At 51.2% G+C, this 24,725-nt stretch overlaps 1 long non-coding RNA gene across 1 annotated transcript in view; it reads right to left on the bottom strand.

The window, feature by feature from the left end:
- The window catches only part of LOC123479169 (uncharacterized), a 74,824-nt gene that overhangs the window by 15,155 nt on the left and 34,944 nt on the right, over positions 1–24,725 (bottom strand). Inside the window, exon 3 of the long non-coding RNA XR_006654704.2 lies at positions 8,795–9,054. This is a non-coding gene — a long non-coding RNA (uncharacterized lncRNA). The remainder of the gene's footprint in view (positions 1–8,794; positions 9,055–24,725) is intronic.

The following is a 24,725-nucleotide window of genomic DNA, read 5'->3' as shown; positions in this document are numbered from 1 at the left end:
AGGAAAGACAGCACTGACAAGGTGAAATTGCAGAGAACTGGTCCGGGGTGGGAGGGGCACAGGACAGAGCAGACAGCAGTGCAAAGGCCCTGAGGCAGGATTGTGCATGTCATGGTCAAGAACCAGCAAGGAGGCCAGTGCAGCTAAAGCAGCGTGAGCATGGTGGGGAGCAGCAGGAGGTGAGGTTGGGGAGGTCGTGGGTTGGAGGGGGGTGGATTATATCAGATCTTCAAGGCCATGGTGAGAGCAGCAGCTTCCTGTCTGAGTGAGAGGTTTTTCTTCAAAGAAGTAGCATGTTCAGACTTGTGGATAACAGGATGGGACTGGGGAGAGGAAGGACAAAGGCAGGGAGACCATTCTGAAGCTAGCACAATAATCCAAGCCCGCTCCCCGGGAAAGTGGGTGGTGGGAAATGGTTAGATTCTTATTATATTTTGAAGATAGAGACAACAGGATTTGGTGACAGATCAGATACAGGAAACAGGGTCTGAGAGAGAGAGAGGGAAGATGACTCCAAGGTTTGAGGCTCAACTCAAGCGTGGGACCCTACCACCTGCGATGGGGAAGACTATAGGAGCAGCTTGTGGAGGGAGGAATCAGGATTTCCTAAGGAACGGAGAACGGCAAGGGCATTTCAGGCTGAGTGGACAGCATAGAAGAGGCATAAAGATGGCCTGGGGACCCCGCTGAGTCCTGAGGTTTGCTGAAGCCTGGAAGGCACACAGGGAGTGGCTGGAGGCCAGTGTGGGAAGGTGCTGAGTGCCACCCAATGGCACTCTAGGTTGATCCACAAGCAATGGGGAGCCCGCTGAGGCTCTAAGCAAGGGAGCGAAGACAGTCAGAAGGGCTTTTCAGAACAATCACTCCACCACATTATTGAGGCTTCGCTGGGGAGGGGAAGGCTGCAGACAGGGACGGTTGGGTAGTAGACCACGGCATGGCTGGGTGGGCAGGAGATGGTGAGGCCTGGACTCTGGCAGTGGCAGTGGAGGGACAGATGGCCTTGCTGCCAGACTCCTGTTGGGGGGGCGGGGGGGCTGGGGCTGACTGGGGAGTGAGTGATGGAAGGAGGGCGTCAAGGGAAACATCCACGGTCCTAATGGGGGACTGAGTGGTAAGTGGTCTGAGAACATGTAAAGGAAAAGAGGGAGCTGGGCAAGCATCTGGGGGTCACAGATCATATGTGTCAAGAGGGCTGGGGGACATCCCTAGGTGGGAGCCCCCCAGGGCTCAGGCACAGGAAGAGCAGGCCCCTTCATACTGCTCCCTCCGGGAGGGCGGATGCAGGACAGGCCTCCATCACATGGACCCTCAACCCCAGAGGGCCCCCTTCCTGCAGGGGACACCGGACTGAGCCACCCAAGGGGGCACAGCAGCTCCAAGGTCAGGCCCCGCCCGCCCCGCCAGGGCCTCCTCCCCTGCTTCCATCTCAGCGGCCATAAAACCAAATGGCACCCGGGCTCTTCACATCAGCACAACAAGATGCTTAGTCAATAAAATAGTTGAGCCAAGTGAACTCAGCATGCCACTCTAGGAGGAGTTTTTTTCCAGGGGAAATGTTATCATTTTCCATTCCTGTTTAATGAATCATGGGAATTATAGCAACATTACAAATGGCTTTCTGCGCAGGCTATTACTTTGTTTCTGCAGGATTCTAATGGCAGCCCTGCTTCACTGAGGGCTCAGCCTGCCCCTCGCCCCCCCGGCTAAGGAGAATGATGGTATCATTATAAGCAGTCCCCTCACCAGGCTCCGGCCCAGGACCTCATGAATTGGGTTTAAAGTGGGAAATGAAGTGACTGAGCTGGGCATTTCCCAGGGAGTCCACACGGGCATCCAGGGCAGGTATCCCAGGGCTCAGGCCAGGAAATCTGAGTGGTTGGAAGAGGAGGGGAAGTGAGGGGGGCTTGCAAGCCTTTTTTCTGATCTGAGTGTGCAAGGGGATCGGGACAGACTCGCCTCCTAGGGGGTACGGGAGTTCAGAGACGGGATATGGGAAGCAGACATGTCATAGCCCTCACCAAGACCGCCCTGAGCCCTCAGCTGGGCGTGCCATGTGGATTCCAGAACGAGCAAGCCTGGTGTCTGTTCATGGAAGCTCCCTGCTGGAGCAGGGGCCAATGAGAAGAGAAGAGGGAGAGGTCCAATCCTCTCCCACTGCCACTGGCTGAGTCAGGTCTGGTGCACAGAGAAAGCTATAGGAGTGGGTGGCCCTTCCCCCGCTCCCTGCCTGTCCCACTCAGAAGCAGAGGATCCAGAGAGCCCGGGGAATGCACCACGGATAGATCGCTCCTTGAGAATGCCCAGTCTGGCCGGAGTAAGTGCTTGCTGCCTGGATGTAAGAATGGGCTCCACAATACCCTGCTTCTTTTAAGCCTGCTGCCTGCTTTCTGCAATGTCAGTCAAGAGCTGATGTGTGTCTTAAAGGGCTAAGCCATCCTGGCAGCAGAACCCATTTGGAGTGGCTTCCTGGCTCACAAACCTCACCTGACCACAGCTGCTTGGTCTAAGGTAGACACCTAACCCAAACTGAGCCATTCAGATTCTGTTCCCGCCACAGTGGAACATACAAGAGAAGTACTTTTGGTTCATTTGATCACTGCTGTATTTTCAGTGCCCGGAATTCTGCCTAACACCCAGGAGGGGCTCAATGAATACTGACGACATGAACTAACCAATAAATGAATGAACAAGCCTCTCTGAGGAATTCGGAATTCTTAACTTGAGAACACAGAGACTAGACTCGTGGTCACGAACCTGAGTCACATTAGCGGCATGAACTGCTTCCCACAGAGAAGACCCACTTCTGACTTCCAGGATCCTCGGGGCTGCCTTGGTCCTGACATCCCAAAGCTGCTAGTTCTCTTCTTGTTATCTCTCGTTAACTTTGAGATGGCCCAGTACCCTTACGTTAACCCACCTTTCTTGCTTAAGTCTCTTTCTATTGCTTGTAACCAAAAGCCTTCACCAACCTGGTGAAAAATTTTGCTCCCCGACTTGCCCTGTTCCCCACTTGACTGCTTCTCTTGCAAGCCCACCCATTCCTGGCTGTGCCTGGGGCTGTACCCCAGGTCTGATGGGCTCTGGCTCTGAGGCTGCAGGGCCCAGAAGCAGGGACAGGTGGCATGCTGGGACACCAGGTCCTTAGGATGAGGGAAGTGAGAGGTACTGTACCTCCTCTCCCTCCAGGACGCTCACCCGACTGGGTCTCAGGTGTGCCTCTCAGGCCCCTCGCTCAGGTAGAAGACACCTTCCTCTGTGTAAACCCAAGGCCAGGCTGAGCCATCCCTGACTCCTCCCCACCTCTCACTCTACTCACTCAGAGGGACGGGGGTCTGGTGGCATCAGAGCCCTGAGAAAGCCTGAGTTACAAGCTGCTACAGGAGGGAGGGGTACCCCAGTCCCAGCCCCCAGACCCCATAGGAGGCTGTTTGCCTGGCTGGATCGACTCTTTTTTCCTTCCTTCCGCCCTCGCCCCAGGTGCCCAGATACTAATTATAAGGACCCGGTGAGTTACAAGACAGTGAAATTGCTTCCACCTGAGGTTGTCACGGGCTGGGAGAAATACCAGGGCTGGAAATTAAACTGTGCCGGCAGGCCCGAGGGGGTGGGAGCAGGGGGAGGGGTGGAGAAGTACTTGCAGCTTATAAAGTCGTGTTTATGGAGTGTCAGGAAGAAGTGTCCTTGGCCGACGCACAGAAATGATTGGAGGTTGCCTGTCTGCTGACGGTCGCTGGACACAAAGTGCTACAGCAGAGGGTAAAGTGACCAGAACCTCCATAGCCACTGAAGACCCAAAGGAAATGAGAACCGAAGACTATGGTCATGGAGGATGGGTCGGGGACAGGCCCAGCTACCCAAACACATAGACACTCGTGTCCTGATGTGGGAAACGCCTCTCTGGCAGGCTCTGAGAGGGAGGAAGGACAGGCTAGGGATGCCTGGAGCCCAGCCCAACCTCGGCAGCCCCCCATCTCCCAGCCCAGCCTGAAGGAATTCTCCCTCCCAAACCAGCCCGTTTCGCCCTTGGTCATGCCTTCCCACCCAGCTTTGCTGGGACCTTTTCATGGGGAACACTAACAGGCCTGCCCAGCAGGGTGACTCAGGATGGCAGGAGAGAGGGGCCCAGCCCAGAGGACCTAGGAGTCTGCATCTCTGAGGCCTATGGTCAGCACCACCAAAATTGTCCTGCTGGATCAATTACAAAGGTGACAGAATCATCTGAGCTACTGAGACCCTCTTCCCAAGTGCCAGCAGCAGGTAGAGGTTGGCCCCCTCAAATTCTACCAAATCTTTAAGGGCTGGGTCTCTTCAGCACTATGTAAATTATTTCTGTGGAAAGAGAAGGAAAGTTTCTAGATCGTCTCCATGAAGGGAGCATAGCAGTAAGAGTGATGCCCCCACCCAACCAGAGGAACACAAAACAATAGCTCCATCTCACTCGTGAACTTCCCTGCAGTAATTCTAAATAACAGAGCAGCATATAGAATCTGGCAACCCAGAAAAGGAACGCTATATCATGATCTGGTGGGGTTGGGGAATGCTGGGTGCTGAGGGTCAGGACATGTATTAATATAGTTTACCACATCAGAGAGTCTGAGCAGAGATTATTTGCATAAATCAGCAACCATTCTTAATTTTTTAATTCCTAATGAAATCAGAACAAACAGCTACTTCTTAACATGATAAAATATATGCATCTTAATCCCAAATGAGGAAATTCTAAAAGCATCCCATCAAAGTCAGAAAGAAGAACGAGACATCCAATATCTTCACTATTACCTGACTTTTTAAAAATATTTTTTAATTTGAGGACATTTTTTTTCCATTGCTTTTAAAGAAAAAAGAACGGGGAGGGAGGGAGAGACAGAGAGAGAAAGAGAAAGAGAGACATTGATCAGTTGCCCTCTAGTATGCAAACTAGGTATGTGCCCTGAACAGGAATCGAACCAATGATCTTTGGGTTTCCGGGACAATGCTCCAACCAACTGAGCCACACTGGCCAGGGCTACCTGAATTTTGTTTGTTTGTTTGCTTGTTTGTTACCAGCTAATACAATTAAATAAGAAAAATTAGTTCACTATATGAAAATTGAAAAGGGAAGGTAAATGTATTGTTAGTTTCAGATGTGTGTATACCTGGTAAAACAAAGAATCAACCAAAAAACTATTATGCACAAGAAAGAAATTCAATAATGTGGCCAGCTACAAAATAAATATGCAAATAGCAATGGCCTTCATATTTAAATAGGACAACCAGTTGGCGCATATAATGGAAGAACATAGGATATTTACAATTACAACCAAAAAAAGATAAAGTGCCCAGGAGTATGCAACCGGTGTTTCTAAAGAAAACCCTAAAATGCTACTGAGGGACCCAAAAGATGACTTCAACAAATGAAAAGGCATACCGTGTTCCTAAATAGGAAGAACTGACATCATAAAATTATGTCCGTTTCCCCTTGGTTATCTATAACACTTACATGTTTCAATGGAAGTACAAATGGAATTTTCAATGAAACAAGATGACTTTGAAGTTCATATGCAAAAATGAGTCTGCAACACAGACAGGAAAATTCTGAAGGGTAATGAGGCTAGCCCTGTCAGCCATTTAAATACATTCTAGAACTTCAATAATTAGAACAACACGGTAATGGCTCCTGAGTAGACCCCACATTGACGGCAAAGGATAAACAACACAAAAATAAATCCAAAACCATGTGAGTATTCATTCCACAATCAAGGTAGCATTTAAGTCATTAAAGAAAAGGTGAACTAATCAAAATATAGTTGGACACCTGGGAAGACATTGAGGAAATAGTAAATTAGATTTATACCACACACCTATACTGAAATTAACTCCAGACACATCAAAGATCTAAATATTTTTGAATTAAGTAATAAGTGGCCTAGAAGAAACCATAAGGGAATTCTTTAAAATAATCTTAATTTAGGAAAGGCCACTCAGAAGCCAAAAAGAAATACACTGCTAAATTTGGCTACATAAAAATAGACAACTTCTCCATGGCAGAAATCACTCGTTTGCAAACCCAAAAGGCAAACAACAAACTAGGAGAAATATCAGGCGCTTATCACAGATAAAGTGTTAATTTCCCACTTGTGTTAAAAGACCTTACAAGTCAATAAGAGAAAGATCAATAACGCAATAGAAAATGAACAAAGAATATGAAGATAGTTCATGGCAAAGGAACATGGACTAAGAACTTAAGAGAGAGTTCTTAAACATTTCAAAACACTCAAGCTCATCCCAATAAAAAAAAAGCCACAAAATAAAACTACCTTATATGTCCTTTATCCATCAGGTTGGCAAAGATCAAAAATCTTGCTAACAGGCTATGTTGGCGGATTGAGAGGAAATTGGCATTTCACACACAGCTGCTGGCACAGTCTCCATGGGGGAAGGCAATTTGGCAACATCCATCAAAATTACAAATGAATGTGCCTTGTCGTACAACAGCACTCTTCTGGGAATTACACAAAAAGATATATATGGGCAAGTGTGAATGTACAAAATTATTCCTTGTATTGTTGATGGAAATAGTTAAAAAAAAAAAAAAAAAAAGAAGAGGAGGAACTAAAGGTCCATCAATGGGTGGCTGCTGAAATAAATGGTGCCATTTGCATACGATGTGACACAAGGTGGCCATTAAAAAGAACAAAGTGAGCCCTGGCCAGTGGGGCTGCGTGGGTGGGAGTGCTGTCCCGTAGACTGAAAGGTCAAGGGTTTGATTCCCGGTCAGGGCGAGTACCTAGGTTGTGATTCCCATCCCCGGTCGGTGCACCTATGATAAGGTAATCAACTGAAGTTTCTCTCTCACACATCTCTCTCTCTCCCCACCCCCGCCCTGTCCTGCCTCTCTCTCTAAAAGCAATGGGAAAAAAATGTCCTTGAATGTCAATTTTTTAAAAAATGGTTACCTAGCAATTCCCCTCCTCAGTACAGACCCAGCAGAATAGACTTGTGCCCACACAACACCTTGTACAAATGTTCCCAGCAGCACCGCTCAGCAGAGCCAAAAAGAAGAAACTCAGATATCCATCAACAGATGAACAGGTAAACAAGCACGGCGTACCTACACGATGGAATATTATTCGGCAATAAAGAAGGATGAACTATCGACGCATGCTACAACTTGGGTGACCCTTGAAAACATCATGCAAAGTGAAAGAATGCAGACACAAAGGCCACATATTATACCATTCCACTTATAATAAGTGTGTAGAACAGGCAAATCCCATGAAGGCAGAAAATAAATCAGTGGGTATCAGAGGCAGAGGGAGAAGGGAATTGGGAATGACTGCTAATGGGTAGGAAGATTCTTTTGGGGTGATGGGAATGTTCCAGAATGAGAAAGTGGTGATGGTGGCATAACCTTATATATTTGAAATCACTTAATTTTACTTTTTTAATGGGGTGACTTTTATGGTATTTGAATTATATCTCAAAAAAAAAATCAAGAATGAGGTGGCTCTTTCTGTCTTGCTAGGAAGTCATCTCCAAGATATAAAGTGACCAAACAGACCACAGAATGCTGTGGATTATTCGGTACCATCTGGGAACAAAAGGGGGCGAAAGCACATTTTATAAAATTACGTGTGTGTCTCCGTATATTATACACCTAGACCACCTCTGGAAGGGCACACACAAAACTGGTAACACTGCCCTCCTGGGGGAAGCCAGGAGGCTGCGGGTGGGGAAGGAGGGGGACTTTCTTCACTGTAGATGCCCCTCTGTCAGAGTCGGGGCTAGAAATAATTGTAATGAAATGGGGCTGCCATGGGTGGCCTTAGAAAGACAAAGGCCTAAGGCAGAGGGACCTGTATCCAGCCATCCTGGGGCCTGAATGGTGACTTGAAGCAGGGAAAGGTCCCAAGTCAAGCAAGGGCTCTGGCCAGGCCCAACAGGATTCATATGAAGAAGACTGGGGAAGAGCCTGGGAGGCAAGGGAGGACCCCTGTGCTTTATCCCGGAGATGGGAGCAAGCTGTAGGAGTAACAATGGCCTGGATAAGGGTGGGGAGGTGGAAGGGGGAGGGACAGAAATTGGCTGGGGAGCCATTTGCTGAACCAGCTGAGTCTTTTTGTATCAGTGGCAGTAAAATGCGTGTGCCCACCCTGTGCCAGGCATGGGATGCAGGGATGGACCAGACATGGTGTCTGTCTTCCATTAGCCTCTAGCCCAGTGGTATCTGAGAGCTGAGATCTGACTATAACTTGTCCCCAAAGTCCACCCATGGACAAAAATGTAGTGTCCCCATTCCCACCTGCAACACGCAGTGATGAGAATGACCTGGTTGGAGAGGTGAAGGGGAACAAGCTGGGGGCAACCGTGGTTTCACCTCCAAGGACACTGGGGCCTCAGTGCCTTGGTGTGAAAACCCTTCCTCCCTTTTCCATCGGGTTGTTGGGTGGGGGTGGCCATGGGAGGCCCATGGGCCATATCAGCTGCTTCTTTCTTTCAGCCAGAAAGAAGACCCCCAATCATGGTCAGCTTAGGGACTTTGGGAACCAGGGTAAAACCCTCAAGAAAAAAAGATGCTGAGCAGCCCGGGGTCGAGGGTCCCAGGGAGCTGGGATCACATTGTCCAGGTGCTGGGTCTAACTAGAGACCCTCCTACCCCTGCCCTTATCTTCTCAGGCCCGAAAGTCCACATATGGCCTGGTGGAGAAAGAGATGTCTCAGAGAGAGAAATCTCCAGAATCCCAGAGTTAATGGCTTAAAAAAAAAAATAACCACTTATTATGTCTCATGAGTCTGGCTTGGCTGGCCTCACCTGGGTAAGGTACCTTTGGCAGAGCGATTGGACACCGCCTGGTCTAGGAAGGCCCCGGCTGAGATGGCTCCACTTTGCGTGGTCTCTCCTCTCCCAGGAGGCTCCTCGCTCTGGATCACTCTCACAGTGTGATGAGGGCCCAGGAGAACACTTCTTCAAATGACTGCTTGCACCAAGTTGGCTACTGTGCCATCATCCAAAGCCAGTCTCGTGGTCAAGCCCAGAGCCATAGTAGGAGGGGCTGCGAAGTTGCAGGATGCCTGGGTGGTCACAGGTAAATCATTAATTAGAGCCATGAAGGCACTCAATTTCTCATAGTACAAAGCAGAGGAAAATAGCACCTCTGACCAGGTGAGAAATAAGGGGGGGGGGGGGCTGTGGTGTTCTCCAAAAGCTACCGAGTTCTCTTGGAGTTCTGCCAAGTTCTCTTGGGAGCAGCTGGCCGCACCCCCAGGCCTGTCCCCACGCAGAGCAGCAGCATCCTGAGAACTACCCTTTGCTGGCTCCAGGGCCCTCTGCAGAGCTTACCACTGGGCCTGACTTCATCTCATATGACCCAAAAGGGTGGGCAGAGAAGGCGCAGGGAGTAAGAGCACCAAAAGACCTGGGTTTGAATTCTAGACTGCCACATTCACACTGTGACTTTGAGCAGGACACATTAGCTCTCTGAGTCTCAACTTCCTCCCCTGTCAGAGAGGGATGCTAAGAAGAGCCATCTCCTAGGGCTTCTGGGAAAACGAATGATACCATGCACACGCAGTTCTCAGCACAGTGCCTGGCACCTGGTGGTCCCCACAGTTACTACCCCCCATTTAACAGATGAGAAACCTGAGGTCCTAAGAAGAGAGAAGGAACAGGTAGAGGAGGGTCTGCTACCCATGACCTCTGAGCCCCAGCAGTGAGGCTCCCCCTCTGCCCCAGGTCGGGCCAACATGCACAGGCAGGAAAGCAGCCTTCGGAAACCCAGACCACACGCCCCTTTCTGTTGTATTATTCCTCTGCTCTGCAGGACCGCCAGGCACGCTTGGGAGCACCTCTTTTGTGGTCATGGCTGGTGTAGCAGGAATGAGATGTCACATTAAAATTAAACAGAAATTAATAAAGAGCCTATGCACAGAAGTGTGGGCAGAATGTAGGGACGTCAACAAGACCTGGTATGGGAATCCGGGGTGGTAACAATGGGGAGCTCTTACTACCCCAAGCCTGAAAGGGCAAGGGAGAGGGACCTGGAGGCTAGTGCTGTAGGGGGAGGCTGCATCGCAGGAGCCGTGGCCTGAGAGAGGGGCGCAACCAAGTGCCAATCACAGGGCAGGGAAGGAGCAGAGGGACTGGTAGGGATTAGGGGATGGGAGACACGACCCATTTTCCTCCCTGCGATGCCTCCCATTGACCCAACCAACTAGCCAAAGGCCAAAAAAAGCCCATAGAAGTGTCCACAATGATCGGCCTTCTGCAGCACAGAGCAGGGCAGAGAGGGTGAAGAAGAGATCTGGAGATGCACATGGAACACGTCCAGCATTTTTCCAGCCCTTTGTCTGTGAGCTTCAAGCACTCGGGCTTCTACCCAGAACAGGAGCAAAGGCAGCCCAGAAACTTTGATTCACTGGGGCTGATTCCAAAACACTCGAGCCTGACTTTCCCCAGCAGCCTGGACAAGGTGACCCGAAACACAGCACACCCTCCTCCAGCACTAGGACCCAGTCTCCTGACTTTTGGGCCCTTTCAAAGCCAGGCAGCAGAAGGCAAGGAGTCCTCCCTGGTCCCCCCCACCCCATCAATCCTGTATCTGGGCCCAGGACTTATTTTCAAACCAACCAAGTGTCAGAAAGTCACACAACAGGCTTATCTCTCCTGCCACTCATCTCCTGAAAGCCCTTCTCCCCGTCCCAGTCATCCCCAGACAAATAGAATTCCTCCCCTCACCACCACCTTAAATCCTAATAAATGCCTGAGCTCAGAGGGCAGCACCCAGCCCTGCAGAGCCCCCACCCGCTCCAGCTGTGCTCCGTTTAGGAGCAGATCCATCCACGACTGGATCTTCTGGCCGGAGAGAGGTGAGGAGCCCAGTCCATGAATGCAAAGAAAGTCACCACTCCTCCCTGGCCACCTGCCTCTGCCGCAGCTGCTCCGAACTGGTTTCCAGCTCTATGCACCAACCCCAAGAGGAGCTGGGTCTGAATTTAGCATCTTTGACTTAATGCTGCTCATTCCAGAACGGCAATCAGGTTGAGATGCGTCTGCTGGGACCCCAAACCAGAGGCGTCCCCTCCATGTAAAAGCCCCTCCCTCTATGCATTGCTTTCCCTTTGACAGTGACAGGTGAGGCTGGTGCGGTGGCTGCCAGTGGGTAGTTCTTCTTGAGCATGGCTCCTAGTTGGAATCCCTGCTCCACTATTATCAGCCATGGGGCCTTCGTTCCTTCTGTGACTCATTCCCCAACTGTTTATCATTCAAAGCACAGTGCTAGGCACTGTGTCAGACTGAGAGACACAGAGAGGAGGAAGGCAGACAAGGCTTCTGCTCTCGTGGAGTTGACACTTTAGTGAGGGGAGGCAAGCAATAAACAAGGAAAATATAAAATAATAACACAGAGACCAAGGGTGGGAGTGGAGGAGAAGAAGAAGAAAATAGGAGGTCAGAGAAGGATTCTGGCATTTGATAAAAGACCTTGAGCAATCAGCCAGCCTCTTAGAACCCATTTTCTAAAAAGAATTGGGGTAATTTTAATCATGTCTGTCTCTCCAGGTTGATAAAGAATTAAATGAGTTAATATACATCAAGTACTTGGCCCAAGGCCTGGCATATAATAGTGCTTAATAAATTGTACCTCTGTGTCTAGCTAAGGAAACAGGACTGGAGGAGGCAATGCAGACCCAGGTGTGACTCCAGGACCAAAGGGAAGGCTTGCTGACCTGAATGCATCCAGGTAAGCTTCCTAGAGGAAGCTATCAGAAGGGACAAGCCCAGAGCTCTGAATCAAGAATGTTCTTGCCTATCCCTGAGCCTGGGGAAAGCCTGGATCTGTGTATTGCCTAAGTCATAGGGCCACTGAGCTGCCGCCTCAGCTTCCCATTGAGACTGGAGTTTGCTGCGAGCCCCAACATTGCTGCTCTGAATCACCCAGAGCCACAAGGGTGAATGAATCCAGAATATTAATGACCTACTGCAGGAGGGCCCACCCACACATAACTTAGTGCCCTTTTGACCAAAGGCCCCCACTGTACTGCCACCTCCTCCCCAGGCTCAACCCTCCACCCAGCACAGCCTAGGCTCCTCCCTCCCCCCTCAGAATTCCGTTTCTCCTCCCTCCTACAGGCTGTGGAGCTCCAGCCAGAGGGCGAACAGACAGACCCAAGGCACAGAGGGCAGCCAGCAGAGGACAGGACAGAGAACAGTCCCAGAGAGAAGGAACCACGAGTTCCCTCCGTCCCCTCCCAGGCCTCTGCACTGTCCTACAAATGCCAGCTCTCCTGAGTGATGGCAGGAAATTGGTCTCCGTTAAGCGCATCTCGGGAGGACTGATAAATACTCAATAGGAAGGGGGAGCAAAGTAGAGTGAGAGGAGGACTAGACAGGGGCTCTGATGGGATGCGGGGAGGGGAGGGGTCTCCCCCTCCCCCTCTGCCCCTAGGGGAACCGCACTGGGCACAGCCATCAGCAGACAACCTAGCTCCTGTGTCTCTCTCCATAAATACTGGGCCTTCCCTCGCCTTTTCCACCACGAAATTCCTTCCCATCCTTCAAGACCTAGCTGATGTCCCCACCTACTCCTAGAAGCCTCCCGAGATCCTCCCAGCTGGACACCGGCTCCAACTGAGCACTGACTGTATGCCAGGCTCAATACTAAGTGTTTTATATACAGTATGTCTGGAATCCTCAGAACTCCCTTCGAAGGAGGAATTGTTATACCCATTGCACAGGTAAGCCACATGAGGCTCAGAGAGGCTAAGTGACAGACCCAAGGACCCACCACTGGGAAACAGCTGATGGGTGAGACTGAAGTCTGAACACAGGTCCACCATGGTGCTTCACCATGAGGCTCTCCCACCTTGCTCCCTCCTCAGCACCTTGAGTCTCTGACGTGGACCCTGCTCAGAGATAGGTTTCAGGTTGCCACAGCTCTGTCTGCCTCCTCCATTAGAAGGTGAGGCTTTCTAGGGCAGGACCACGTCTCACATCACCTCCAGCCCAATCCCCCAGATGCCCGTCTTGGGCCTGCACACAGTAGGCATCATTACTCCTTTGCTAGTAGCACTCCAACAAGACCTAGAGCAGAGACAGCCCAGCCGCCCTCTCCTTCTGCTGCATCTGGGGACCTGGCCCCACCACCACCACCCCCTCCCTCCACCCCAGCTCTGCATCAGGGCCTCCAAACGTTCCTCCTGGCTTCACCGAGACTCTCTTTACAGGGCTTCCAAAATCTTGACGAGCCTTTGCATTTTAAGCATATGCGATTGTATCAGATTTCCCGTCTTTGCAGCGGCTTGCTCTACCCAAGTTTGATGAACTGATCTCAGTGAGATAAATCGCATCAGCTGTCCGCTTTGCTGAGACTCGGAATGACATTTCCCGGTTTGCTCAGGTTTAATGCGAAAGAAACATTCCTGCCGCAAACCTTCAAGGCCAGGTGAGTAGAATAAAGAGTTTTATACGAATGGTCCCGCTCTGCCGGCTGGCTTCTAGCTCCCTGTGGTTTCTGGAAGGCTGGGAGCCAGCAGACAGCAGACCGCGGAGGGCGCCAGGGACCAGCCTCTCTCTTGGCTTGATGGTAATTGGCAGTATTTCCATGCATTTCCATACAGGATTATGCCATAAATTTACTCGGTTCCAAACAGGGTTGCTCACAGCAGGAATGCGGTAGGGGAATAGGAACTGAATGGGAGGGGTAGGGGAGTGCCCCCAGGCTCTAGGCCTGAACATCTCAGAACACCCCCAGCCCCTTCATCCCAGAGCTGTCTTTCTCTGCCACCCCCACAGGCAGCCCTGTTGCTGGGTGACTCTCCCTTGGGTGGGAGGCCTGAGCATCCCAGAGAACAGAGGGATCCAGGTGGGCCAAGGAGGGATGGAGGCTGGGGACATCAGGGGTCAGCACAGACACCCAGCAGCCTCTTCAAATCCTCCAACTGGACCCAAAGGGCCAGTTTGGCCAAGATAGCTCTTTAATAGGCCATCCTGCCACTGGAACCCAGAGCCCGGGACACTGGGGGAGCAAACAAGCAGGACAGATGTGGGTTGAAAGGATGTTTCCCTGCCATTTGGGTCCATTAGGAGGAATAAGGAGGAATGAGGAGGAATCATATGCTTAGTGGGGACCCCCTGAAGATGGGGTGGATGTGTGAACCCAGACACAACAGAGCACTCCCTCTGGGGCACTGTCCACTCACAGGCAATCTCACACGTGCACACTCATTAACACCTGCAGGCATGAGAACACCCACTCACACACTCACCTTCCCCCACACGCCCACTCACACACTCACTTTCACCTACATGCACACACTCTCACCCACAGGCACACGTGAGCACAAAGACCCACTCCTGTTATCCACATCCCCAAACTCAGCAAGGACCTGTGTTTGATTTGGGATGAGTTTGGTTTGTGTTTTGTGTGTGTGGATATCTTTTGCAAAACTAATTAAGAGGGATTAAAGCCCAGACAGACCTAACGAGCTACTCAAACACCCTGGCATCAGCCCTTCTGGTGAGGTTCCGAACGTCTTAAGATAGAGTGAGAGTGACGAAGCGGCCCTTCTAGGGTTCTCTCTTAGCAGGGAGACTCCCCGGAAGTTTTGCAGCCTCCTCCCTGCAAGGGGCCTCCAGCTGTGTTGGGGGTGACAGGGCGAGGGGCACTGCATGGAAGGGGCAGTGCCTTCAAGCTGCAATTCTCAAACATTCGCATCAGATCACCTGGATGGCTGGGCATTTCTAACACGCTCCCGGGTGCTGCTGGTCCAGGGACCACACCTGGAGAACCTCTGCCTCAGAGGCATCTCATTGCAGCTGCTGCTCTAAGGAGTGCCTGCCTGAGACGTGTGCGGTCCTGGGCCGGAGTGAATACGAGGTTGATGGGCAAACACCAAAGACACCAGACTCTGCCCTTGACCAGAAAGGCCTTACCACACCAAAGAGGAACACAACCCTCCCTGGATTCCAGAGAGAACAAGACCCTCCACCCTCACCTTGATGTCCAGTCCCCACACAGAGGCCAAAGCTTGTCCACATCATCAACCCCTCTGAACTTGGCTGGCCTGGCGGCATGGCAGATGAAGAAAGTAAGGCACAGAGAGGTGAGGTGATACCCCTAAGGTCACCCAAGAGAGCTGGGATTCTCACTGGGGTCTCCAGCTCCCGTTTCAGTGAGGCTCCCGCTTCGTCCTACAGGAAGAAGGCAAAGTACAATGAAGTCCTAGGGAGGGTTCAGAGAGGAAGTTACGTGCTGGAGCACAGCACACAAAAAGTGTGGCCCGAGTAGCATTAAGCTGGAAACACTGCACCTCCAGGTCTTTCCCCCATGTTCCTCTGAGATCCAGAACTGACTGGCAAGAAAAGCTCAGACATGGCCCGCTCCCAACTCCCTCTGCCACGCCAGGGAGTCACATTCAGCCACGGAGAGAGGCTGATGCTGAGTCAGCACAGGACCTGCTCCACAAACCCAGGCAATTTTCCCTCCAACCACTGACCTCGCCCTCTGCCTACTGGCCCTCCCTGCAACGTATGTACTGCATTGATCTCTTACACCTAAACAGATGCTGGCAGAATGCTAACTTTACCAGCGCCGGCAGAACAGATAAGCGTGGCCAGTGACGGGGCGGGCAGGATGGACCTCGGACGAAATTCATCTGTGCGGTTCTGCACCTCCCTCTGATTAAAATCAGCGTCCAGGGATGTGACTCAGAAGCAGCTGGCAGAGGAGACAACGGGCCCCTCCCTCCTCTCCTGAGCTCTCAGGCTCCAGATGAGCCTGGCTGGGACCCAGATCCTTCCATTTATAATTGATCATTATCGGCTGATCAAGTCAATGAGCACAGTAAACTGGGCTGGGCTGGGGGCAAGAGAAGGAAACGTGAGCCCTGTGAACATGACCAAGCCCGAGAACACTCGGGCCTCATCAGGCTTTGGAACAAGGACACCCACAAAACGAGAATTTTCCATCTCATATTCACGATCGCCAGGCTTTGCAGTAACCCTGCAGAATCACTTGTTTTATTGTACCTAATTTCTAGATAAGAAAATAGACACAAAGAGGGGAAGTGATTTGCTAATACTCACAGAGCTAGCTAGCAACCAAGCTGTGAACCGCTTTCACTCTAACTTCGAAGGCTGTTTTTTCCTGCTTTGTTGTACTTCCCTTATGAATTGTCGGTTCCCTCTTCCTGCCCTCCACAGGGTCTTTGAAGATGCTGGTTCTGGCTTCTTGGGAGCGTCCCCACCTCTTACCCAGAACCCTGGGTCCCCAAGTCCTACAGCCTGCCCTCGCCCATGTCCTCTGCATCTGGCCAGGGCCTGGGCTGGACACTGAGGACTCAGGGCAGGTTAGACCTGAGCCAGGATGAGGCGAAGAAACAGGTGCGGTGGGAGCAAACTGAGAGCTGCAGGGAGGGAAAGTGTCCGATCCCCCCTGGACCGCTTCCCCAAGGCAGAGCGGATCTGGCCAGGTTCAGGACACCGAGTCCTGCTTGCTAGCGGGCGGGGAACCCATGGCCTCACTCGCCCAGTCCTTGAGTGGGACTAAAGCTGAGCCAAGCAGCATCAGTGTTAATGGGTGGCTTTGGGGGACTTCAGCACTCCCCCACAGGTCATAATATAAGATTTGAAATGAAAACAGTATGCTTGGTATTCAAATGGTCCTTCAAGGCAAGTCTCCAAGCTGCCTCTTCCAATTGAGCTTCCAACCCTAAACCCACGTAGAAATTCTGGAACCAAGACAGAAGCCAGTCATGAAGCCTCACTCTCTTTTCAAACAATTCTTCCGGAGTCTCCATTCCTTCGGGAGTGGCCACCGATTGAGTTCTTTATTGCTGCATAACAAATGGCCCCCGATCTCAACAGCCTTAAAACAGCAAACATGTATTATCTCACCGTCTCTGAGGGTCATGAATTTGGAAGTGGCTTAGCTGGTGTGGCTCTGGGCCAAGGTCTCCCATGTGGCTGCTGTCATCTGAAGACTGGGGCTAGAGGATCAACTTCCAAGATAGCACACCTGCACGGCCGTGCATGAGAGGCCACTATTCCTTGCTGGTTGTCGTTGGCAGGAGGCCTTAGTTCCTTGCCACGTGGTGTTCTCTGTATTTGCTGGAGCGGCCCCACAACATGGCAGCTGACTCCTCCGAGGATGCGCAATCTGAGGCGGAGTAAGCAAGGATAATGCCACACTGCCTCCATGGCCTTGCCTCTGCAGCTGTGCACTGTCGTTTGCGATTCATTCTGTTCGTTAGAAGCAAGTCACGAAGCCCAGCCCCACTCAAGGAGAGAGGACTTAGGCTCCATCTAACTGCATAGCCGCTAATGGCGGCACGATTGGGTTTAAGGTTGTAGACAGGAGTTATGCCCTGGGGATATCAGACATCGCTCAACTAATAAGGGGCAATTTTCTGTTATCCCTTGGGTGGATAGCTTGAAGAAAGGGATAATTACCCAACTAAAATGTAGGCATTTCTAGACCCCATGGGTCAAATGCCACTTAGTAAATCAGAACTTTGTTTAGAATCCTAATCAGAATGGCCAACCCTGACTAGGCGAGTTGAACAGAGAAGATGAGGGAGGGCTTCATATAGGAAATAACACCATAACATGGGTTTTGAAGCATGAATAGGAGTTCTTGGGAAAGACAATTCATTAAGTCCAAAGCCTTGACCGTGGCCCTGAAGGCCCCAAAGGGCTGGTGCCTGCCACTTTCCCAGCTTCCTTTTATGCCACCCCACCCTGGCCTTCTTTCAGTTTCTCCAAGAAACTTACTCTCTTATACCTCAGAGTCTTCACACGCACTGTTCCCCCTGTGTGACGCTCTTCTTCCCCACGCCCATTCCCAACACACCTTTGCCTGGCCGGTTCCTAGACATTCCTTAGGCCGTAGCCAAAATGTCACTATCTCAAAGAAGCCCGCCTTACCCTTGACCCCCAGGCTAAATTAGGACCTTTATGTTGGTCCCACACAGCCCTGAGTTTTTTGCCTTCATAGCAACTACCGAAACTAATGACGACACGATTATTAGGGTGACTATCTGTCTACTCTGGGTCTTCTTCACACGACTGGCAGTTTCACGAGCGCGAGGTCTTTGCCGGCCTGGTTCTTCACTTTATCCACAACACTGCTGCCCAGACAATTATGTTTCAAATGACTGCTACTGAATACCGCAGTGCCCATCATCAGGAACGGCCCTTCACTCACTGCAGGTGAACTCTACCACCACCTGCCTCCACCGGAGTGTGGCTTCTCACCAATACATGGAGCAGCAGTCCCACACAGGTGCCTGGTCACACACACACATGTGCTCGCACACACACACATGCTTCCTCAGGTACGTGTGGCACACCCACAGCCACACACAGACGTAAGGCCCCACAAGGTCAGACAGAGACACACAGAGCAATGTAGGAAACAAACAAGACTCAGGGACATGCACACTCACAAACACATAAACTTGGGGAGTCACACACAGGTATCACGTGCACACTGCCATATCTGGTCACACAGGTGATCGTACTCCCATAGCCATAGTCACATGCAAAGACCAGCACCTATAGAGTCACACACCTAGCATACAGCGTCACTTATGTAATCTCATGCCCGTAGACCTAGTCTCGCACACCTCACCATTTGCTCCCCCACCCACCCCCACACACTCACACATACACAGCCAGGTTCCAAGTGATGTCTAGAGGTGGCTTCTAAGAGGCTCAGGGCTGGGACAGCCCTTCTCAGCTCCTGGATGCGAATCCCTTCCCAGAGCCCTCCAGAAGCTTTCTACCCCTTCCAGCACATTCTGCCCCTCCCCTGGCCCTCTTCCCAGCAGCCGAGCCCATCACGGCTTCCGCACCACAGATTCAAGGCTGGAGCAGATGCAAGAGGCATGACCGAGGGTGAGTAGGACCCACTCAGCGGAACTGTTTACTACCGCAGAACCACTGGTAATTATTGCTCTCACACTTTTATGCATTTCCATATAAAATTACTCACTGATTCCCGGGAAGAATTCAAATGAGAAAATCCCACAAACAATGACACCGGCTGGGTAATGAAGAGCCATTGTCTATTCTCAGGGTCTGAACACTTCTCACCCCAGAAAATGGGAACTTAATTACGCGCAGGAGCCTGACGTCACTTTGGGGTGCACTAGAAGAAATGGATCGAAAAGGGATCTCTGTGCACGTGAGTGTGTGTGTGAACATCTCCTCGTTCTGTGCATGTCTGTACACATGTGTATTTGTGTTGTGTGTGCTGATGTGAATGGTGTGTCTATTCCACTTTTCTACTAATGTAGAAAATCAGTGGCTTAAAACAACAATCATTTTACCATAGCTCATGATTTTGTGATCAAAATCCAGGCTGGGCTTGGCTGGGAAAGTCTCCTGTTCCATGGAGTGTGAACAGAAACGATGACATTTAGCCCTGACTGGTGTGGCTTAGATGGTTACGTATCGACCTGCAAAGCAAAAGGTCACCAGTTGGATTCCAGTGAAGGGCACATGCCGGGGTTGTAGACTCATGTAGGAGAGGCAACCGATCGATGTTTCTCTCTCACATCGATGTTTCTCTCCCTCCCTTCCCCTCTCTCTACAAATAAACAAAACTTTTTAAAAAAGAAATGGTGATATTTAGTTAGAGGGTCCAAGATGGCGCCACTCGGAAGTGTGGTACCTCAGCGGGGATGGGAAAGGCTGGCCTCTGCCAGAACTTTGACAAAAACACCCTGCAGCAGCACAGGCTCAGGGTGTCAGACTTCTCCACGGTGGCTCCCAGCTCCCAGGGAGTTTCCAATGGGGCAGAAGCTGCAAAGCTTCTCATGGCCACGCCTTGAAGTCCCAGAACATATGTCTGCCACGTTCTATGGGTCCAGTCAGTCTCTAACAGGCCCACCCATATTCATGGAGAAGGAAATGAGGCTCCACACTTCTCAAAAGGAAAAGCGGAAATGTTGCAGTCACCTTTAATGCGACACCGTGTGTATCACACTGCTGAAGTCATCACAGCATGTTGGAAAGAACCTGCATTTAACAGAGCGCCGCAGATGGGTTCGATCCCAGCGCCTCCGCTCACAAGCGGCAGGCCCTCGGGCAAACCATACAAGTCCTCTGAGCTTCAGTTTCCTGATCTGTCAGAGGCTGTTGTTGTGATGACTTGTCTGTAATGGTCAGGCAACAGCATTTAGTGAGCACCTACTATGTGCTAGGTGCCCAATGCATGCACATTTCCTCCTGCTCTCCCCTGCCTCCTGCCCTGGACCACACACCTTAGGGGACACTTGGGATGGGGGGTGGGTAGGAAAGACAGACTTTCCTCTGAGGCCCCACAGCTTCCTGCAGTCACATCGGGACGTGACCCACAGCAGCCTGGCTCCCGCCAGCCTTATGATGAGCCTGTCTACACCAACGCCAGGGCCTAGGGTGAGCCCGAGAGCGTCCACCATCTGCTCCAGCTGGGCCAGCCAGGGGCTTCGTCAGCTCAGGGGCGTCCCTGGCTAACAATGGCGTTAATTTTTCATTTGTTTGTTTGATTTTCTGCAGTGAGTGAGGAATGTGGGAACAACATCTGGCACCGCCCCAGGCAGAGACATGCAGAGCAGCCATGGCAGTGGTGGCGCTCAGCACACAGCACTCCCATGGTGTGCACGTCCACACCTCCACAAACACCTACAGACTGTGTGCACGCACACACATATCTGCATGTGTGTGTCCATCCACATAGACAGACATACCGTGTGTGTGTGCACCGTGTGTCCATGTGTGCTCATGTGTGAACCTATACCTATGGGGTGCCTACATGCATAGACACATGTGTGCCCACAAATACACTTAAATACACAAGCTTGCACACGTGTGCAATCATGATCCATCACCAGGACTGAGCTAAGGGCTCCCAGTTCGGAGCCAGAGCTTGGGACATCACAGCCACCGGGAAGCTCCTGTAATCTCTGCTCTCGGTGCCCGAGTCAAGCCAGTGAAAGCCAAGCCTGACCTACAGCCAGAAGTGGGAGCCCAGCTTTCCCTCCCCTCCCCTTGGGGATACAAGTTCCACTGCCCGCCTCTTGCCCCTGCCCTGTTCCTCCCCAGGTCTGATGCTGCCCAAGAGCCTCATCGCAGCCCATCCCTCCCCTGGAGCCCAATGTGAACAGTGTCCCTCTCTGCCCCCAGGAGCCTGCTCACCACAGACCCCATGCTTAGAGACAGGTGCACAGGAGACAGTCACCTCCCCTCTGTAAGGAATTCTTTCCCCCGTTATAAATGAGAGGGTTGGCTAGAGAACCACACCTGAGGTCCCAGTCAGTGTGGCCCCTCTCTGCTACCACAGCCCAGCACACCTCAGGCCCTGTCTGCACGGAGCTGCGGGGCTGCATGTCTGTGTGTGCACGCCTGGGTCTATCTGCACGTGTGTGCTCACGTGCCAGTATCTGTGCTACCGTGCCTGCCTTTGCATGTCAGTGCATGCCGCACATCTACCTGCATGTGTCTGTGAACCTCTGTGGGTCTGCGACCCTGTATGTGTGTCTGTTACCTGCATTAGGAGTGTGCCTGTGTGTTTCCAGGCTATTGTGTGTCCTTGTGTCTGTGGGCATTCTTTTTTTCTAAGATTTTATTTATTTATTTATTTGTTTGTTTGTTTGTTTGTTTTTAGAAAGAGGAGAAGGGAGGGAGAAAAACATCAATATGTGGTTGACTCTCACATACCTCCAACTGGGTATCTGGCTCGCAACCCAGGCATGTGCCCTGACTGGGAATCAAACTGGTGACCCTTTGGTTCACAGGCCAGTGCTCAATCCACTGAGCCACACCAGCCAGGGCTATCTGTGGGTATTCTTATATATTTATGTGAATCTGCAAAGCTGTGTGTGTCAGTGTATGTCTATACATGTAAGTCTCTGTGCTTTGCACATGCATGTGCCTGTGTGTGTTAGTGGGTCTATATGTGTGAATGTGCAAGAGCATGACTGTATGTCAGGGGTGGGTGAAGCTGAGACCAAGGCAAGAGAAAGGGCAGCGTCAGGGTCTAATCTCTGGTTTCTTTCCAGCTCTGGCTCCCCCTGTCGGCCCGCCATGGGTGGAAAGGGGGCAGCTGGAGAGAAGGGAGCTGCCCAGACAGAAGTGGGTCTCTGCCCAGCTGTGCAGTGTAGCCACAGAAGCAGAAAGGGACAGGGGTAGGTCTGTGTCTCTGAGACTCCTGAACCCCACCTGGCCAATGGGTTTGCTCTCTGTGAGCCCCCGCAGCAGGTCTCCTTGCTGCCCCTCCCACAGGGGCACTTCCTCTCACTCACATTCTCTCTTCCCTACATGTGTGTGTGTGTCACTGATCCACTCTATGTCTCTCATTCACTCTTTCCCTGGCAGTGTGTGTGTGTGTGTGCAGGTGTGTCCACGTCTCACACACCCACAGCCCACAGACCATTGGTGTCTGTCCTACGCACACTCCTTATGAAATACTCCGGCACACACATTTCTCTGGGACTCCATTATTCCTCCACCCCCTCATCCTCCTTCCCCTCCCAGTGCTGGCAAGAGCAAGATCCTTATCCTAACAGCCGTGGTGAAGGTTTTTGAATTACTAGTAATAGAACCCAAAGGACAAGCATAGAATTGTTTTAAAGCAGGACATTGTAAGAATATAGGGAAAGCCTGTGAAAGTCAAGGGCAGAACCAGAGGCCGACCTCAGAAGGACTATGAAGTTGACGGGAGCCCGGAATCTTCTCTCTTTGTTGTCTTCTCTCCATGTCCCCTTCCTTCTTTTCTTTCGCCTTCTCCACACACATGACTAACCAAAGATGGCTGCCCCACTGCTCCTGGGCTTGAAGGGCCTCCGTTCCAAAGACCACCCAGACTGACCAGCCCCAATCAGTTCCACAATTTTGAGAGGAAATCTGAGTGGCCAAGCTTGAGTCATGGGTTCCCCTCTGGTCCAGTCACATTGGCTGCCGGCAGAGTCACTAGGAAAATGACTGCCAAGTCCCACCCCTTCGGTTGCCCAGCAGTTCTCTGACGAAAGGTCTAAGGTGAAAAGCTTAGTGCTAGGCCAGGTGAGTGAGGTGCCCAGGGTCAGTCAGGTAAGGAGTCCTGCTGGATGGACAGGCTGAGCTCAAAAGTGCAGATAGTAGTGGGTGCTATGGACTAAATTGTGTTCTCCCCAAGTTCATATGTTGAAGTCAGATGTTACAGCCCTGACCCCCCGATGTGGCTATATTTGGAGATGGGACTTTTAAAGAAGTAATTAAGGTGAAATGGGGTTTTAAGGGTGGGACCCTAAGCTAATAGGATTAGTGTTCTTATGAGAACAAACACCAGAGAGCACATTTTCCCTCTCCCTCTCTCTCTCTCTCTTTCTCTCTCTCTCTGCCCCCCCCCCCCCCCCCCCCGTCTCCTCTGCCCTGGGGAAAGGCCATGTGAGAACACAACAAGAAGGCAGCCATGTGCAAGCTAGGAAGAAAATCCTCACCAGAAAACAAATTGGCCAGAATCTTGATCGTGGACTTCCAGCCTCCAGAATTGTGAGAAAATAAATTTCTGTCATTTAAGCCACACAATCTGTGGTATTCTGTTATGGCAGCCTGAGTGGCTAATCAGTGGGTTTGTCCATTCAGGAGCCATCGAATATACATGAGGTTGACACCACAGGAGCCCATGAGATCACCCAGGGTAAGGATGGGACCTGGGGTAACGCACACTATGAACCTCGTCTTTGAGAGCGCACTCAGTTTCTGATTGGGCGTTTTCCACAGCCCACAGAACCCCAGCTGAGTGGCAGCCTTGGACCCTGCCCCCAGGAGGACCACCCTTCTCTGTCCTCCTTCTAGGTGTCCACCTTCTAGGCATCCACCTCCCACCATCCCCCTAGGGTGGGCCAGCGAACCCTTGCATGCCTTGTCACCTCTTGGCTTTGTTCTCACCTCCACTGCTCCTGGCCGCAGCCTCCTGCACATCACCCTTTCAGAAATTCCCCAGACTGGGGGCCACGGATAGTGGTGCCCATAGTCTCACCAGTGCCCTCCTAGGCAGGTGGTCCTCGGAACGGGATCCAAACCACGCAAGAATGGGAAGAAGGGCTCGTTGCTCTCATAGATCCAGCCCTTGAATGTCCTTCCTTCAGATGAAACAAGGACAATCAGAGACTCTGGTCCTGTTCACGGTCAGGAGCACAAAGACATCAACCCCAGTTCCTCCATTATTTTTGCTTCAAAACCCAACAAAGACGTCTCAGCCTGAGAATCCCCAAGAACAAGCTGGCTGACAGCACACCTGCAGTGTATCCCTCAAAGCATATGATCTCTGCATCCTCAGGTTAAGAACTCAGTTCGGTGGTTTGCTAGAAAACATATTGGCCACAGACAATAATAATTATTAGAGCTGACATTTAATGAGCATTTACTATGTGCCAAGCACTGCACTAAGCACTCTACAGGCATCATTTCATTGAATTCTTACTGCCTCCCTATAAGATAAGTCTTAGTATACCCATTTTGGGGACAAGAAAGTGAAGGCTCAAGGTTAGGTAACTGGCCCAAGGACCCTCGGCTAATTAGTGGCAGAGCCAGGGTCCTCACAGAAGGTCTGTTCAGCTTCAAAGCCAGAACTCTGAACTTCTGAGCCCTGTCCTCACTACAACGACCTGCATGTGTGGTTGGGACAATGGTCAAGGAATAACTGCATGTGACTGGCTGGCCTGCCCTCTGTTGCCACCAACTGACAACTATAGGTACTGGACAGATAAAGCTAACCAACCCCTAC

This window comes from Desmodus rotundus, chromosome 3 (genome assembly GCF_022682495.2).
Source record: "Desmodus rotundus isolate HL8 chromosome 3, HLdesRot8A.1, whole genome shotgun sequence".
Taxonomy (NCBI): Eukaryota; Metazoa; Chordata; class Mammalia; order Chiroptera; family Phyllostomidae; genus Desmodus; species Desmodus rotundus.
Note: the sequence above shows the minus strand (reverse complement) of the source record. Positions and strands in the feature narration are given on the sequence as shown.